A 13,005-nucleotide genomic window follows, 5' to 3' on the forward strand; every position below is an offset into this window, starting at 1 on the left:
GTAAATAGCAGCTTTAAATAGGGGGGCCAGGGTAGACCTCATTAAGAAAGTCCCATTTAAATAAAGATCTAAAAGAGTGGGGGAGTGAGCCCTGTGAAAAGTCAAGAAAAGAGAACAGAAAATGCCTCAGTCAGAGGCATTCTGTGGGTGTGTGAAAACAGGAAGAAGGCTCGGTGTGGCTGAAACAGAATAAGCAAAAGCTAGAGGAGTAGAAAGCAAGATGAAAAGGGACACAGGGGAGAGAGCTTGGAGGGCCTCATGGCTACAGGAATGACTCTGACTTCACAATGTTGTTATGAGACTTCCACAAAGAATCCTCATATACCATATGGGCTTCATGACCGCAGGACATTTGGACCTGTGGAGACAGGAAGTATGAAACAGTAATTAAACAGTAGAAAACGCAATTTATTATTGTGTAGATTGAATATATGTAAAAAGTAAAAGTAGACATATATAAGTGGGTTTTTTTATTAGTTTACTATGTAATCATTGCACCCAGAAGAGCAAGCCGTGTTGTATGTCATCCTGCAACAGCTAAATAACAATAGAGCAAACTATGACAAAAGTGTTTGCTGTGAGCCAAAGCAAACCTTTGGAATACCGAAGATGGAGAGGAGAAGCAGTCAGAGGAAACGGAAAAGATTTTCTAAAAGTTAAAAGTAAAGCCAGAATTGTATCTGCAGATGACATCAACTCACTCCTTTTCTCCACTTTCAAACTTTTCTTATTCCATATGACTAGGGATAAAAAAGAAACTCTGTCTACCCATTACCACATAAGGAGATAAAGCAACACAAGCAATGGCTGAATCATCAGAGAAATGACTCAAGAAATGGAGGAAGATATTAGAGAAACATATCACTTAGTCTCAATTCACAAGCCACAAGCCCTTTCTAAGAGAGAGAGAGCAACAAGCGTTCTAAGTTTCATGAAAGATATTCTAAGACAAAAAAAATCCAAGAAGAAAAGTAGCATATTTTTTAAAAAAATAGAAGATAAAAATATAATAGTAAACAAACATTAAAGAAACAGAAGTAGAAAAAAGAGTGAAAACACAGCAAATGACACCAGGATAGACTTGAACACATCACAGAGACAGAATACAATGGGAAATCAAAGTGATTATAAAATAATTATAAATATAAAAATGTTTATGAAAGACAGACTAATTTAGCTTACTGTGGTGATCCTGAAAAAGTAAACACATGAATTTTCTAAAAACGCTCCAAATTATAATATAGTGAAACTTTTTCTAAAAGAAAGAAAAGTGAATTTGTGTACAGAAAGGGCACAGAAGTATAATAGAAAAAAACCTGCAGAATGATCGACTCAAGCATATATATGGACAAAATTACTGTAGTTTTATGATGAATAAAATGTTAAATGGTCTGTAGCAGAGAAAATAAGGCATGTAAAAAAAGAGAAAAACTCAAGACGACCTCAGCCATTTCCACATCAATACAGAAGAGAATAAAATACTCTCTACCAAAGTTTAAGGGAAGTGGGAGTGAGGGATTTACAGATTATATTCCAAGTAAAATTGTCCTTAAAGTATAATCTGAAAGACATGTATGTATTTTGAAAATCCAGGGAACAGAGCACTCATCATTTCCTTGTGGGAAACTGCCGAAAAATGTAATGAAGTAAATACATTTAAAAAAAAACAATTCAGTAATAGAGATGCTGTAATAGAGTGAAGATAATCGCCGAATGCTTTCAAATACAGAACTATAACTGATCAATTTTGCCAACATGGTAGATTTTGAAATGAGTATATTATTTTAGATGCCAAGAAACCATGTGGCATCTTGAAAATTGACCTTACATTAGGTAACCTGACTTTCCACACACATGTGATTACAAGTCTCCTGCACTGTCATTTCTATAGATAAAAACAGGTGAAACTCGTTCAAGATCTGGCTTCAGTGAAAACGCTATCAGTGAGGAGTAATGGAGTCTCTATGCAGACAGCATCATAAAAATTCATATGTACAATACTTTTGGGGCCTCTAGAGTTACAAGAGAAAACAAACTACTCACCCTCATTCTTTGGCTTTGGTAAGTAGTTAAGCTGGTTGATATGACCATTGTCATCTTAATGATTGCCTTGTTGAATGGAACAATTTTGTAAATTCAGTTGTCTGACATATATAAAAGAAACAAAATCTCATTTCCCGTATGAATAGCCTCCAGTAGCTTTCATAGATTCAGATTGTGAAAACTGATGAAGTTCAATAACAAGGAAGATATTTTGGAGCCAGGTAACTAGAAATGAGGGCAAAGTGGCCAGAAATTAAGTCATTCTATCCTTGGATAAGAATAGGTTGAGAATATTTCTCTGGCCGTATGCATAATATTTCCATCCCTCATGATGTATGATAGCACAATACACTGTTATACTATTATACTATTATATAGGGAGGTATTAGTCCTGTTACTATAGCAAGCAGATTCCTAAACCACCAGTAACTGCAGCAGTGTTCCCCTTGGTTTATACCGTGTGTTAGTATTAATGGAAGAAACCCCAGGTACTTTAGTTAATATCAGATATCCCTCTACTTACAGCAATCCAGATGATTGTGGCATGAAACCAATAAATTGACTATTGGAGTAATATAAATATCTTATGTATATTTCAGTTAAAATGATGAAGGGGCCTATAGACTATAACAAGTTATATGATGATACAGTGGGTCACTAGACAATTTCCTTTCAAAATTAAAGAAAAATAAATTCAAACACTGTCCGTCATATCTATTGTTAATCATAAGATTCCATAAATATCTTTTTGAAGGGTATTAAAAGAGAAGTCAAAATGGAAAATGTAATAAAACCAAAGGATAGAAAACACACACCAGACCAAAAAAAAAAAAAAAAAAAAAAAAACAAATCACCGTACACTGTAGTCTGCAGTTTTCTAGTAATACTGGTTTGGAACAGCTACATAAACCAATTTGGTTCATTGACTTTTTGATGGTGTACATTTTGTCCTTTCGGGTCTTATATTGAACATAATATATCACTGTATATAGAATGGATATAGTTTTTATTAGAGAGAGAGGGGAAAAAGCCAGGTTTCATTAGATCATATCAAGCTGAAAAACTATAAGCTTTAGAAAGAAATTGGGTACCCATGCCACGGAAAAGAAATATTCTGTTGAAATGTTGACTTTCAGTATTTTCAGCAGGACATGTATTTAATAAGTAAGTATCATAGTATGAAACTTCTGGTAAAATCCTCACTTTTGTAAGTTATAGATTGATTGGTCTTTGATCTGGGCTTTTATTGAAAACCATTACATGTTGTATATCAATTGTTTGAATGGTTGCTCTTTTGTAAATTGACTTCACTATTTGAAAATGATTTTTATTAGAAAAATTTTCTTGACAATCCAAACTCAGTTTTAGGTACATTTCTCAAATAAGTTGTAGTTTAAGTTTCACATTTCAATTAATTAATCACTTGAAACGATAAAGGAGAGGCAAATTTTGTAACACATCTACCCATCATAATAAGCCCACTCTAAATCAAACCCCTTGTAGTTAACTTCAACAGGAAGCAAGATTACTTTTCCAAGGCCTAGGGGATTATACAAAAATGGATTAAGACTGATTTATCCCTTAAGCAAACCACAGATTGTCATTCATTCCTTCTAACTGAAGTCAAACAGAAAATGCTCTTAACGAGAAGGAATAACAACTAAGTCACTACATAGAGTGAGATATTTTAAATCTCATGTCAGGCACATAGGTGAAAGATACAGGGAATAGGGAACTGGCTGGCACGTAGTTTTTAAATAGTTTAAGGCAAAGAAAAATTGCATCCATTTGCAACTAATTTGAGTTTCCGTGCATTTTGAAAATGTAAATAGATAGGTGATCTCTTTTTTAACCATTCATTTTAAGCCACTGAGATTTTCTCTCAAAATTATATTATAATTTCACTTTAAATTCAGGTGTAGTTGTCACTACTGTCAAACTGTAATATGATCATGAAATTGATTTTACATTTGTGTGAAAGTGAATGTAATAAAACAGTTTCCTCTTTTGTTTCTGATCCTACTCCCTTTCAGGAAAGGGATTGTCTGGTTTTCTTTTACTGTATAAACACCCCAGGCTAAATACTTAATCAAGTTTGAAACACAATTTCTAATTAAAAACAGAAATAACAAGAAAATTAAGGGAATAGAATTATATAAGAATAGTATGAAAATTCTGAAAAGGGAGAAAAGAATGAAAAATCTAGTCATCCCAAGTAATATATTCTACTTTTTAAAAGTACAGTAATGGAAGCTTAGCTTAATTGAAACTAGAGTAGAAAATTGAAAAGAAGAGGCAAAAGAGTTGGTCCAAAAACCATTCTAGATATAGTGCCATTTAACACATTAGCAAGGGATAAGACTCACCGCTATGTAAGAAAGCAAACTAAATACAAGATTTCTAATACATAGGAACCTTGATAGGCAAATAACTCATACACTGTATTGATGAAGGAGAAAATATCCATATGTAGTATATGATTCGCAACATAGACTAACTGGTTGGTTTAGAACAAGAGAAATTCATTATTTCTTAGTTCTAGAAGCCAATTTTCTTTGACTTCTGTTGCATCACTTTGATTTTTGCCTTTATATTCACACAATGTTCTGTGTGTGTGTGTGGTGGTTGGGGGCCCTGTATCCAAATTTTGCTTTGTATAAGAATACCAGTCATATTGGATTAGGGAGCCGCCCTACTTCAGTATGACCTCATCTTGACCTAACTAAGTACATAGACAATAACACCATTTTTTCCATAAGGTCACATTCTAAGAAACTTAGGGTTAGAACTTTACCGTATGAATTTGGGAGAAAGAAAATTCAATCTGTAGAAGATTGTAAACACATAAATATGAACTCCATTTAGCAGATAATGAAAAAATTTCAAATTAAAATGCACATTGTGATACCATTAAAATAAATAAGCATGTATATTATTCAATGATGATAAATCACTTTTGTAAACTGTGCTATCTTCCTGGGGTGGGAAGAATCTGTCAAAATGTATGAACCATCTTTGAATTCTGTATTTGGCTAAATAACTTCACATGTTGACTATTTTTAAAGAAAATCATTCTAATAGTCATTATATGTTTTTATAGAAAGGTTTCTCAACATTTTTATTTATAAAATATGGGAAAAAATGTCAGCATTAGAAAACAATAGGACAATTTGGTTGCTATACATAATATACTGTGTAATAATACACAGACATTAAATAATTGTGGCTAACTTTTTTATATGGTTACTAATATTCCAGGTGTTAATCTAAGCACTTTATTTGTGTTAACTCATTAAAAACTTACAAGACTCCTACAAAAAATATGCTATTATTATTTCAGTTTTATTTTTTATAAGCTTTAGTCATAGAAAAGTTAAATAACTTGTCTGAGGTCACACATTTTTGTAAATAACAAAGCAGAGATTAAATCCCAGGCAATCTGGCTCCAAGATTCATGATCATAACAACTTACTATATCGACGTCATAAACTGATATTAAAATATGTATCACCAGGTTGTTTAAATGAGACAAAAGTATATTATTATACATTCAATTTTAATTATTTGCATTGATATATAATTTAGGAAGACATTATGCCAAGATATTAAAATCCATTGCCCTGGAGTTACAGAATTATCAGTAAGTTTTACTGTTATTTTTGTGTATTCTTTTTTTTTTTTTTTTTTTTTTGAGACGGAGTCTCACTCTGTCACCCAGGCTAGAGTGCAGTGGCCGGATCTCAGCTCACTGCAAGCTCCGCCTCCCGGGTTTATGCCATTCTCCTGCCTCAGCCTCCCAAGTAGCTGGGATTACAGGCGCCCACCACCTCGCCCGGCTAGTTTTTTGTATTTTTTAGTAGAGATGGGGTTTCACCGTGTTAGCCAGGATGGTCTCGATCTCCTGACCTTGTGATCCGCCCGTCTCGGCCTCCCAAAGTGCTGGGATTACAGGCTTGAGCCACCGCGCCTGGCCTATTTTTGTGTATTCTTGTCTAACATATATATAAAGTTTTAGGATAAAAAAGTACTTGATAACTGATTATATACATTTCTTACATATGATGTTTGCTGGATCAAATGCAACAATAAGGGAGATATTTGGAAATGTGAACTTCTGTTTTACTCTAGGTAAGCTCTTGTTTTTTAAATTCAAGTTTCAGGCAGCTAGATACACTGACAAAATGTAAATAGATTACATGTTTTATGTAATTAACCCAGGGTCAGTATCTATTAGAGTTTAGTTTGCAAATCTACCTTGGGGAACGATGGAATACTCAGGGCACTTCATGTGACCTAATTTGCATATATGACCCTGTGCCCTGATAGACTTATTCCAAAGTAATTTTAACCTGTTGCCAGGTCTTCTGGATACTTGATTTTTGTTACTATCCCAAGAATCATATTTATTAAAACATTCTTGGAGGGGTGCATTGGAGACTTGTAGGAGCTACAAAAATATAACAATATGCCATAGACCAATAAGTAATCAGCAAAAGCACGCTGACTCCAGCGAGAATAAAAAATAATCCAAAGAAAAGTAGAGCAATATGAAAAGGAGCAGGATAAAGAAACATGACCCTCACCACAATTTCATATTTTGTTCCTCAGCATCATAATGTATATTACATTTATTGCCTGAATATTGAATGTGGTAATAGAGAAGGGAATGCAACTAAAATATAAATTACTTGCAATAGTATATAAAGTCAAGTAGGTCAATTGTTAAACAAAATAATCTTTGTTTTTGTCACATCATTACTGCAAAGATTAAATATGACACTGATCTCAACATCTACTGCCTCATGTCTAATGGTGTCCCTCAAACATAGAGATTTAAATGTTATTATTTTGTTCAACACTTCTTGCTAAGAATGTGATATGTTGCAGTATAACAGGCTTACATTTCCAAAATAGTTTTAAAAGGCTGCAGAGAAGTCCATTAAGCCTTGAGGGGGAGAAATTCAACAGAAGGTTAAAGAGCAAAATTTATTCTGGGAACAAGGAAGAAATTCAGATTTTAGAACTGAGACACCAACTCAGTTAAATCAGTCACAAGGGTGATAATTTGTGTGCCCAAGATTTTGCCCAGGTAACTCTATTCATCAGTCATGCCAAATTCAAATTTTTCCCTGCAGACTAGAACAAGGTTAGAAGAATTTTCTTTATGGAGAGAATATATGAAGGTACTGTTGTCTATGTTGGAGACAGAAAGCGTAAAATAACAGAGTTTCGATATATCCTGTAAAGATTAGATCTTTAAGTTACTCTTTCTGCAATATGTTCAGGTCTAGCCTTACTTGAAATTGTGTTTGGTCAAGTTTATTTTTATTCCATTAGTCTTTTCAGTTATGATTGTCTTAAGATTTTATTACATTCAGTTTAGTCATAGCTCTTTACAGCTTAAAATTTGAAAAACAAATATTATCAATTATTCACACTACTGTGTGAATGGATCTCTTATTGATGTTAAAATAATCTCAGAAAATAGTTGCATCCTCTTCCTACTCATGAGACTAGCTTTGAGTTCTAAAGATTCAGATTAGATCAATGTATATCAGTTTTGTCTCTCCTTGCATTACTAAAATAATGAATTAATCATGTTGGCTGTCATTATCTACATGGAGAAAAATTAATCAAGATTATCATTGAAGGCATTTAATTTTAATTTAGTATACCAACGATGTAGGTAAGACCAAAGATACTGAGACATTTTCCTAATTCCTGCATGTTCCAAGTGCCAATGCATTGTTTACAACACAAAGGTAGCAAGAATCAGATAATTTTTCACTTTCAATTAAATTCACTTTCTCTAATTCAGTATAATGCCTCTTGTTCAAAGATGAAATTTAGCCACAGCAAAAGCTGGCACATATTCCAATTAGTCGTGAACTATCAGAATTTTTGTTCACTGTAGTTTAGACATGAGTTAGTAAATAACCAATCTTCCAATTCAGTCACATTTCAGATATTTAACATTTGGGGCCAGTTAAACTATAGGAGAATGTGTGAAAGAAAAAAATGCCTGAGTGGATCTAATTCACAAAAGAAAAAAACTAATTACATAAATAAAAAGGATACTGTATATATGGACACAAATTTGGCTGATTTCCTATTCTAGTTTTTATATCCTTCAGGTAAATGAAGAGTTGTCGTGTAGAAGCTCTGGGAGAGTTCTCTCATGCGTGCATTTTGCCTTCCACGTGCCAGATTCTGACTAATACCTATGGCCTATTTTTCTCTTCTCCCCAGCTCTGGGGTCTCTTTGTGACAAGCTGATTTTGATCTCAAGTCCCAAAACTGAAAATTAACGGGATTTTTTTCTGTTTCTCTGTTCTAAAACCTTCCATTGGTTATCTGATGACTGCTTGTCCTTACAGAAATAGGCCCTGCTCCCTTCCTTCTTTATGCCTGAATTTGCCCAAGATTCTGGGGTTTTGGTGTCCCTCCTCCCTCCTCCAATCTACCACTCCGCAGTTTTCCAAGTATATTTATTATTGTGCCGACGATGTGGAAAATTCTTATTCATGTCATTATCAATACATGTGTGGCAATTGATACAATACAACTGTATCAATACAATTGTGTGGCACAGAATGTTCTCCATAATGAGGATATAATGATACAATATAATCACTAGACAAAAGGAGTTATGAGTCTAAAATAGAAAGTTACACTTATTGCTGATTTATTCCTGTTTTGATTGAGAAAAACCTAGGGAACTACAGGGAACAGAAAGGACGTATCCAAGAGAGACGGGCTAGGGATGGGGTGGCCTAGCACTTAAATACTGTTGAGGATGCATTCCTAGACAGGATGATGCTTGAGCTGATAATACAGTAATTTATCTCATGTCTAGACTATTTTTTTTTCTATTTTCTGTACACTGGGCAGTCTATAACTCTATTGTTTATTTAAAATTAGCAATAAATTTACAAGAAAAAGTGGAAAATTTTTATAAGGGTGGTAGATTAGAGGAGCAATGAACCATGTACATGAACATGAACATCTGTATCAAGATGTTTCAGTTCAAATTCCAGTCTTCCCTTTGATAGACTTTATGACCAAGGACAAATTCATTCACATCTTCATGTCTAAGTCTTCATATAGATAATTTCAGAGACTTGGGTGCTCTCTGAAATCTTATATTTCATGAACTGCTTGTCAGGAGTCTTACAGGAAAGGTGATAACTCTTCTGTTACTAGTGTTAGGATGGGAAACTCATGAATAAAGTTTGGGTGGGTCTTTGTGCCATATAAACTATTTTCCTTATAACCTAACAGAAAAAGATAAATATCATATAACACCTACCAGTCAGCTATTTCACTGCTCTTAATGAATGAGGAACAAACAGATCTGGGGTCATTTTCACTATTAACATGGTTTTATAAGGGAATATGTCAGAAGAGTTATATATTTTAAAAAATTGTATTTATGTGAAAAACAGCACCACACAGTTATTTTGAGCTTTACATATCATTAATTTTCAGAAACTTGTTTCACATGGATATTATCTTCCAATGCTATTTTGACACAATTGTAGAGAATACAGAAGAAATTAAAACTTGGGCTATTCTTAATCAAAAACTAAGAGCAGGAATAAAACAGTGGAGTCTGTGGATATGTATCATAAACTGTAATGGTGTGAATGTATCATAGAAACAGCCCTATCCCTAACAGCACAATTTTAAAGATGCTTTGGAATACCCCAAAAAAGAGGAGCATAGAAAGCATGGAAAAGAAAGCACAGGAAACAGAGACAGCTAGGTCAATTCAGACAGGTGATTTCATCTTTGGAAATTTAAAAGTCAGTCATGAAGTTGTTATGTGCATTAATGAAAAATCACTATCAGTGTTGTATTCTAGATTATGACAGAAGTCACAAATTTATTGACTTAGCAGAAATCACACCCAATATTCTTATTTTAGTTAATGTCTATTTTGTTGACTAATTTTATATTATAAGCAGAGAGGTGCAGAGGGTCTGCAATGGGGGGTTGTAATTAATATTTGTAAGTTTTAGTTATACCGCTTAATCAATGAACTGGGCCATGAGATGAATTTATTACCAGAAAACAAAGATTGAATAACTGGTTCTAGAATTGTATCTTTTGGTGACTGTTAAAATAAACTTCCATTTATAAGTCAGAAATTACAAAGTTTGGAAACTTAGATCCAATTACCAACATAAAAATATTACCTTAGGCTCTACTGCATTGTCAAAAATTATGAGGGATCTGAGATATCACCATATCGAACACTAACAGTGAAGGCTGTCCCAAGTCTCATTGATGAAAGCAGAAGACATTAAAAGCCTGGTTTAGAGAAAAGGACTTTTTCGTTGTGGCACAGCAAGCAGCCTAAGCTTTACATTCAGATCCGTTTTTCTTACTCCTCAAATTCTATAGAGACAAGACAGAGCATTTTAGGTGGAAGCTGTTCACTCAGTGAGTTTGCATCACACCTGAGCAACTCCAAGGATAGTTAATGCTAATCTTCCATATTGGGCTGTAAGCAGACCTGCCAATATTTGCTTCCTGCAGGGACACAGTGTCTCCATTTTCCAAGGACATTTGTAATATAGACATTCCTGAAAAAATAGTCCCAAACAAAAGTGACTCCGTGCATAACATCGCACAGAAAGACAATGGAGAAATTACCCGTGGAAAATTATCTCCCAACGTGGAGTTGGTTAGTTTGCTTATCAAGACGTGGGTGTATTTCAAAATATTGAAAGCTTATTTTTCAATTTTTCCAAAAACTTGTCTTTCCCAACAGCTTTGTCTTTGGGCATTTCATATAATTACCTTGCACACGTGGCCATCAGTCTGCCGGCAAAGCCTTTAGTGATGAAATTCTGAGTGATTGCATGACATTTTGGGTTATTTGATTTTGCACTCAGTATCATCTCTAATTGATATTAAGTTTGCTGTTTTTGATTTGATGCCGAGTATCTTGTGAGATCTAGGTTTTGAGTTGGGAGGTGCTAATGCCTTAATAAAATTAAGATGTAGCTTTGTGTCTACCTTTCCAGGCTAATTTTAAAAAAAGATGAAAATGCACATCAGGATAAAATCTCTGTTCAAGTTTTCTGGAGAAATCTTTTCTACCAGCTCTTTGTCCCTCTTTTTAGTCATACATTACTAATGTGGCAAGCATAGTGAAAGTTACAGTTGGAGAAATTCACTTTAATGCATTCAGATGTACAACGGCTAGAACAAGATCTGAGCCCAAGTAGATTTTATCAGAAAGGTTTGTATCTAACGAACAATACAGTAGAATCACATCATCATTGAGCATTTCTGCTTCAATGACAACATGATGGAGGACTTGTGAAAAACAAGTTTCTTCTCTAATGTCAACATAAGCATCACATGATATCTCTCTTAATAGTCAACAAATCGGAATGTGCACATAATGTAATCATGATCATCATTTTACAGATTTATTTAATTATTTTATTTATCTATATGGTGCTGGTTATTCCTTTCTCACACTAGGTAGGTGAAGGATGGCTTTGGGTTAATGAGTTTGAGTAACAACCCTGAATTTGATTTAAAAATAATGACAAAGTCTATAGTCTACCTGGACATCCCATACAATATCTCTTGCCATTAACACTCAACTCACTTTCATTCTATGGAGGTTAAAATTTAATTCACATTATCAAACAAATATTTTCCTACAACATGTTTAAAGAATATTGATTTTAATTAGAGATTGTCAATTAGAATAGTCATTAGACTCAGACAATTTTAATAAGCCACTGAGGTGAGTTAGTGCAAAGGAATTTGACTCTACAAGTCAGTGTCAGAGGGACACTAAGGAAAAAAATGGACTTTTGCAAGATGGAAAGTCCAGGCCCTTTGTTGGGAGAGGAGGAGAGCCTCTGTTACTCAGACTCAGTCAATTTTAAGAATGTGACATATTGACAGATTTTCCAGTAATTTCAAGAGAAGATTCAGAATTCTGTAAACACCCATTTTTTTTAAAGCCACTCTAGGGTTAGTTTGTGAGTTGTCAGTTTCTGCCCTTTGCTACTCATGAGAAGTGGCACTTAAAAACATATGCACATACTGCTTAGCCCAGGGCCTGGTCGTTAAGCTGGTTCTCTCCTTTCCAATCAGAGGCCTCTGTCACAAACATACCCCGCTAGATCATCAGTCAGGTCAAGAAGCATCCAAGCTTGGTGTCCCTCTTTGTATTTATTGGAGCTAGAGGTACTGGTGCAGCACTGTATCTCTTGTGTCTGGCATTGTTCAATCCAGATGTTAGTTGGGACAGTAAGAAAAACCCAGAGCCCTGAAACGAACTGGGTCCCAGTGATCAGTACAAGTTCTACTCAGTGAATGTGGATTACAGCAAACTGAAGAAAGAAGGTCCAGGTTTCTAAATGAAATATTTCACTCTAAAGCTGCCTTAGAATGAAGGTCTTCCAGAAACCATCTGCACAGTTTTCTACTTAACCAGGAAATATTTCTCCTCTAAATGCATGAAATCATTTTGATATAATCTACTGGATATTACACTGATTAATAAATAACTGAAACTTGAAAATAGAAGAGGTGCCATAAAATACTTTCATTTACTAATGAGCTACTAAATTAACTGCCCCATTCTGAAGAGAGATCAGGCTTATTTCTGAGAATGTAGAGAACATGATGCTTCTACAGTTGGCTTCTTATGCACAGCTTTGATCTTGTGAAGAAAATCTAAATTATCAGTTTTTCTTATATATGTTTTGGAATAAAAATTATCCACTTGACAGTGGAAACAAAGGGAGCGGATATTCTAAAGCAAAAATTAATCATTTCATTGAACTAAGATCCTTACTATCATAGAACAATGTTAGATACCTAAAATGTAAAACATGCACCTTTATGCCTATAACCTTGCAAATTTGCTCCTGGGAATGGTAGTGGAAATAAAATCTGGCCCATTTGTTATGGATTTATTTGAATCAA

General features: G+C 34.2%; 1 pseudogene; it reads left to right on the forward strand.

Moving 5' to 3' along the window:
• Positions 1 to 258: 258 nt before the first annotated feature.
• LOC112618430 lies at positions 259 to 12,434 on the forward strand (annotated as a pseudogene).
• The last annotated feature ends 571 nt before the right edge of the window (positions 12,435 to 13,005 follow it).

Source organism: Theropithecus gelada, chromosome 2 (assembly GCF_003255815.1).
Source record: "Theropithecus gelada isolate Dixy chromosome 2, Tgel_1.0, whole genome shotgun sequence".
In the NCBI taxonomy this organism is placed as follows: domain Eukaryota; kingdom Metazoa; phylum Chordata; class Mammalia; order Primates; family Cercopithecidae; genus Theropithecus; species Theropithecus gelada.